We start from the raw sequence: 5,654 nt of genomic DNA on the forward strand, positions 1-5,654 counted from the left end.
ACTAAATCAAGAAATAATTACTAAAGAAATCTAGAAATATATGCTGTGTAGATAATATTTCATTATATCTTAATATTCTAAGAATTTAACTGATCTGCATATTTCTCCTAAAGACAAAGTTTTTCCTCATACAGAACCTCGAGGCGTCTCATACATCAAATGTATCACATTACTCCTAAGCAGCTGCTCATACATGCATCATCTGTCACTCAGACTGTGTCACATATAAGTTCACACCACAGATTTCACATACGAAGGTGTATTTTAACCCAAATTATCCTAATTATCAATGCGCATTGTAAACTATTACATTTAGTATCTTAATATTTCTTGGTAAATTCCCCAAATACACATGACATAAATATATGTTGTATAGCTATACTTGAAACTTTAGGCCTAGGAAAAAAAATTCCTTTGATATGCAAAAGTTGAGACTCCTTAAAAATTATTTTTCTAAAGAACAAGGACATGGTATACTGGTATACTTATTATTAGAACAAAGTTCAAATTTCACATGCTGTAGTTGTCATTCATGCCATGCAGTAAAGGCATACACACAGAACACATTTTAAATTGTTAGTTATATGAATATTATTTAAGTGTTAAATATATAAAATCATGCAATTATTATAACTTCCTGTGTAAATAAAGGCATAAATCCTTGTAAGAGAATTTTTCGCGATTAAGTCCTGCTTTGAAATGAAAATTCTAAGGAAAAATAAAAGAGAAGGTTAATATATTCATAATTCTAAATATTACTGGAGTAGATTTTAATTTTCACTACAAAATACAGTTCTACAAATTCAAATAAAGAATCTTTTTGTGACGCAATAACACGAGATGCAGGATTTAAAAACCAAAATTTGGTTACAAAAGTCTTTATGAGGGACTGTGTCTTGACATTCTCACTCAGCATTCTATACAGGCGTTCATATATGGACATGAATGTGTAGGTACATTCCTTCCGACCAATCCTTAATTTTTGAAGAATATCAATATCTGGATAATTTTCATTTGATGCACAAAAAAATCAGAATTTTTAATCTGTCTTTATCATTTAAGTTCTCATGTGTTTCACCAGATAACTTTAAAGTCAATCTCCTAGCAAAATTTACAGGGATCCACATTTTGAACAACTGATTCTTCTCTTCGTTAGTTAAATCAAATTTCTCAGCACAGCTTTCAAAAACCTCAGAGTTTCTACAAACATGGATTTTGTTATCACATGCAGGAATGATTTTGCATATTTTTAACACATTTTTCCTTACTTTACTTCAGAGTTGGGCCTCTGAGTGGTCTATTCTTAGTGGTCCGTCTTTCCCTTGTACGTCCTCTACGTCAAATCTGAAGTCTCCTCCTACTTCTCCATCTTGTTCCACGTCTGCAAGGTCACCTTGAATGGCTGCTACAGACACTTGATTACAGTCTTGTTCAATCTCCCTAACTTTACAGCCAATCTCGGGAACATCACTATTTTCCTTCACACAGCAATCATCTTTGGATTTCTCTGACACCGACCTATGAAATATACCATTTGTAGAATATTTTTTAATCTCTCTCTTTCTCTATTGAAAAGCTTAGTATCTATCTTTAGATTTTCCACTTCACATTCTGCATATAAGCTGAGCCATAATACTTCTGAATTAGACTCATCTACAGACTTAAATTTCAATTTACTCTGCTTAGAATAACAAGTAATGACATCCATATTTCTTACCTTGAAATATCTCAGCTTGTCGATCCTTTGATGGACAACGCTGGGCTCTTGTCTTCACACGTCTGGCTTCAGCACGTCTGGCACTTGTAGTACTTCTCAATCCATCTGGCAATTCTTAGTCCTCACTTCTAGGTTCTGTCTGATTCTTGTGAGTAGTGGAGTTCCTCATAACTTGCACATATGACTGACGTTAGCAAAGTTCAATCCCCCTTTTGGGCAAGTTGAGGGAAATCCGCAAAAAAAGTACAAAAATTCAGATCCTGGCTGGCTCGCCAATGTAAAAAATGCGTATTCTTGTATAATACTCAGGACTAGTTACCAGATAAAAATGTAGTGGTTTATTTGAATTCTTCCATCAGAGAAATAACTATTACAGAAAAACATAAAAAATAGGTGAAAGAGAGATTGTCCATTAGTTCATAGCAAAGCAACATGTATTCTTCCTCTCTGGGATCTCACATGGCAAATGGCGTCTGTCTCTCTTAGGCTTCTTACGTAGTAAAGTTACATATCAGCTGTCTGTCCATTCAATGCTATGTACGTGCAGAGATGACATCTTCGCGTCTGTGTCTCAAGATGGGGAGGGAGCAACAGCGACCTCTAGAGTAAGCCCCCACCTTAAATATACATCTTTCAAAGCACGTGATCTCCACATATGGAGTTGACCTTTTACCATGAGCTAATCTTACATATGTAGTGGAGTTGACATTTACCATTTGCTAAAATAGCACATGCAGTGTCAGTGGAAGGCAATTGCCAGAACAGAACTGAGTGTGATAAGAAATTAACAACCAAATTATTAATATTTAACATCTCGTCCCATTATTAATAGATAATGTGTCGGATAGAAGGCCGTCTCCCCTAATTATCAGTTTAGGGTCAGTGTATAAGGAGAGAATGATACATAACAAGAAAAGTCCCAACCCAATATGTCATAGAGTGATCTTGAAGAAAGTCCGGGCACTATGTCCAACGCTTCTTCAGTGTCGGCAGAAACAAGGCACATTGGGATCCCCGGGGTTTCCGCATTTGACATTAATAACAATGTTTTCTCACGAGCTTCTCTGTCCTTAATAAAGCCAACCTGATGGTCGGTAACAATTGGGGGCAGGTAGTGGGAGAGCCGGGCTGTAATCACTTTAGAGAATATTTTCACATCTACAGTAATTAGTGATATTGGATGAAAATTAGGGCAGACATTTGGTTCTTCTCCAGGCTTTCAAAAACAATGTTATGTCAGCCTCAAGTAATTAAGGGGCAGAGAGGGAGTCTTCTGAGATATTACTGAACACTTCTCCTAAAATGGTAATAACTGGGGTGCAAACCTCTTATAAAATCTATTATTGCCTCCATCTGGCCCAGGGTTCTTCCCGATAGGGTATGATTTAATGGCCTCTCCGATCTCTTCCTCAGTGACAGCTTTGTCTAGTTCCTCCAGCTCAGGGGTCTGTAAGGAAGGAAGAGCAGCGTCCATAATATATTTGTCAATTTGTCTTTCCAGAATATTAGGTGGCATGTCGTGGTATTATCCATGGATATTATAGAGCGAGCTATAACAGCAACAACATGCCTCAGCTTTATTTTCTTTATTTTGGATACATACGTATGTCCCTTGCATGCATGGATATAACCTCCTTGCCAATGAGAGACCACATTTATCTGTGGATTCGTACGAGTACCTTCTCATGTAATCTTGGTATTTTCTATACGTTTCATCTATTAACAACTTTATCGTCTTTCTTTTTTCAATCAGATAATTTTTATTGAACAAAACAAAGAATTACTAACATTTTGTTTTTCTTATACAAACATTGTGAGAAAAATAATAAAAAAAATTAAAACCAGTAAACAATACAACAACCGGTTACAATGATATAAATCCCAATTTCGCTCTATAGTAGAGGGTGTACAGCAGTGAATAACGCTGTGCATCCCCTGTAGTCCCAGAGCGTCTCTCCCAAACCCCCCTCCAGCCCCCTTCTCTCTTTCTCCCTACAGTCAGGTTAGAAGTTGAGAGTGAGTGGGAAGGGGCCGATTACAGCACAGCAGAGATCAGAGCAGAGCCATGAAGATGCCTGCCACCCTGTGTGTCTGTGTCATCTCCTCCTGAGTACTCATCATGGCTGCTTGTAAAGCACTGTCCTGGGAAAGGATCTGTACAAGTGAAACCACAGAACCTGGTAAGTATACATGCATATGTGTATCTGTGTGTGTACATGTGCAGTATACTGTGTGCCTGTATATGTGTATATAGTATGTGTGTGCATATATACAGGATATAGTATGATTGTGTATATCTGGTGCATGTGAGTTTATATATAATATGTATATACATGTACATACAGTATATAGTATGTGTATGTATATTATATTTGTATACTGCATGTGTGCACTATATTGTGTAAATATATAAACTGTATATGTATGTAAGCATACTGTATATACTGTATATAAACTGAATGTTTCTGTGTGTATATACTGTATATATGTGCTTATATACACAGTATGTGTGTACTGTATATACAGCATATAGTGTATGTTTCTATATTTATAAAGCATAAATAATGTGTGTACATGTATAGTGTGTATCTGTGTATATGTGCTGCATATATCATCCTGTAATTGTAGTGTCGCCATTAGAGTTGAGCGAAACGGGTCGACAAAAATTCAAAAGTCGCCGACTTTCGCCAAAGTCGGGTTTCATCAAGCGAAACCCGACCCCAGCGTGAGGTCGGCCACGCCAAAGTCGCGTTTCACATGATGCTTGAGCGCCCTTTTTGCAGCCAATCAGGAAGAACGGACACTGTGGGCAACGTGATGACATAGGCAGCGGTCACCACCATCTTGGAGAAGGGCATGCAAGTGATTGGCTTGCTTTGTGGGGCGTCACAGGGGGTATAAAAGGGTGGGGACGCCGACCGCCATGTTACTCATGCTGATCTCAGAATAGGGAGAGCTGCTGCTGCTGATTCTGTAGGAAGAGCGTTAGGCAGGGAAGAAGATACCAAAAACTGATTCTGCTGCTAGCGATTTTGCCTGTACAACACACCAATCACTGTGCAGTGCAAGGGGAGGCTATATCTTGGTGCATCAGCTCTGTTGGTTATTAGGCTGCCTTTTAAGGTTCCCTGGTAGCTGCATTGCTGTGTGCACACTGCTGAGCAAACTGCTTTTTTCAAAGCAATCCAGATTTTATTGTTTTGTCCTTGTGAGTTACTGAGCGTTCATTTTTCACACACCGTACAGCGGTGTACGCTCCTCACACTGTACCGTGTAACGGCTGTTGTCACGGTCAACATTGAAGCTAGATACGTGTGTGACTCTGTAAGGAAAAGCCGAGGAGTTTGTCTGTTCTTACAGACCTACACCTTATAGTTTTGTCCGTTTTTCAAACAGTATAGTATATTTGCTGTTTGATTAGATTCAAAACTAGAGAGAGACAGCGTGCGTCAGTCCGTATCCAAAAACACGGAGCTTGACAATTTTACATACACCGTACAGTGGTGTACGTGTACGCTCCTCTCTCAGTACCGTGTAACGACTGTTATCACGACCACCTTTCTAACAGCATAGAGAATCTGCCTTTCACATTGCGGTGTTAAATAAACAGGGCCTGACTGAATCCAACAGTGTCCTGAAGTGTAGACAGATTCCAATTCTCCACAGTCCTCCATACACCTTTCAAACAGCATAGAGAATCTGCCTTTCACATTGTGGTGTTAAATAAACAAGGCCTTACTGAATCCAACAGTGTCCTGAAGTGTAGAGACATTCCAATTCTCCCCTCTACTATATACACCTTGTACCTTGTTTTACAGTACTAGAGAGTTGGTGGAAATTAGGTAAATTTTTCCAAAAAATGAGGAAGTGTGGTGGAAGAGTCCGTGGAAGTGGGCGGGGGTTGGCAGCTGGTAATGATGGTGGTGGTGGTGGATCT

General features: G+C 38.7%; 1 long non-coding RNA gene across 1 annotated transcript; it reads right to left on the minus strand.

The window, feature by feature from the left end:
* Nucleotides 1-830: 830 nt before the first annotated feature.
* Nucleotides 831-3,344, minus strand: LOC141077562 (uncharacterized). The gene is made up of 3 exons (XR_012227585.1): nt 3,043-3,344; nt 1,718-2,084; nt 831-1,518 (listed from the first exon to the last, which is right to left on the minus strand). It is a non-coding gene; the product is annotated as an uncharacterized lncRNA (long non-coding RNA).
* Nucleotides 3,345-5,654: the final 2,310 nt, after the last annotated feature.

Source organism: Dendrobates tinctorius, unplaced genomic scaffold, assembly GCF_039654945.1.
Source record: "Dendrobates tinctorius isolate UK_male_01 unplaced genomic scaffold, ASM3965494v1 ptg000456l, whole genome shotgun sequence".
In the NCBI taxonomy this organism is placed as follows: domain Eukaryota; kingdom Metazoa; phylum Chordata; class Amphibia; order Anura; family Dendrobatidae; genus Dendrobates; species Dendrobates tinctorius.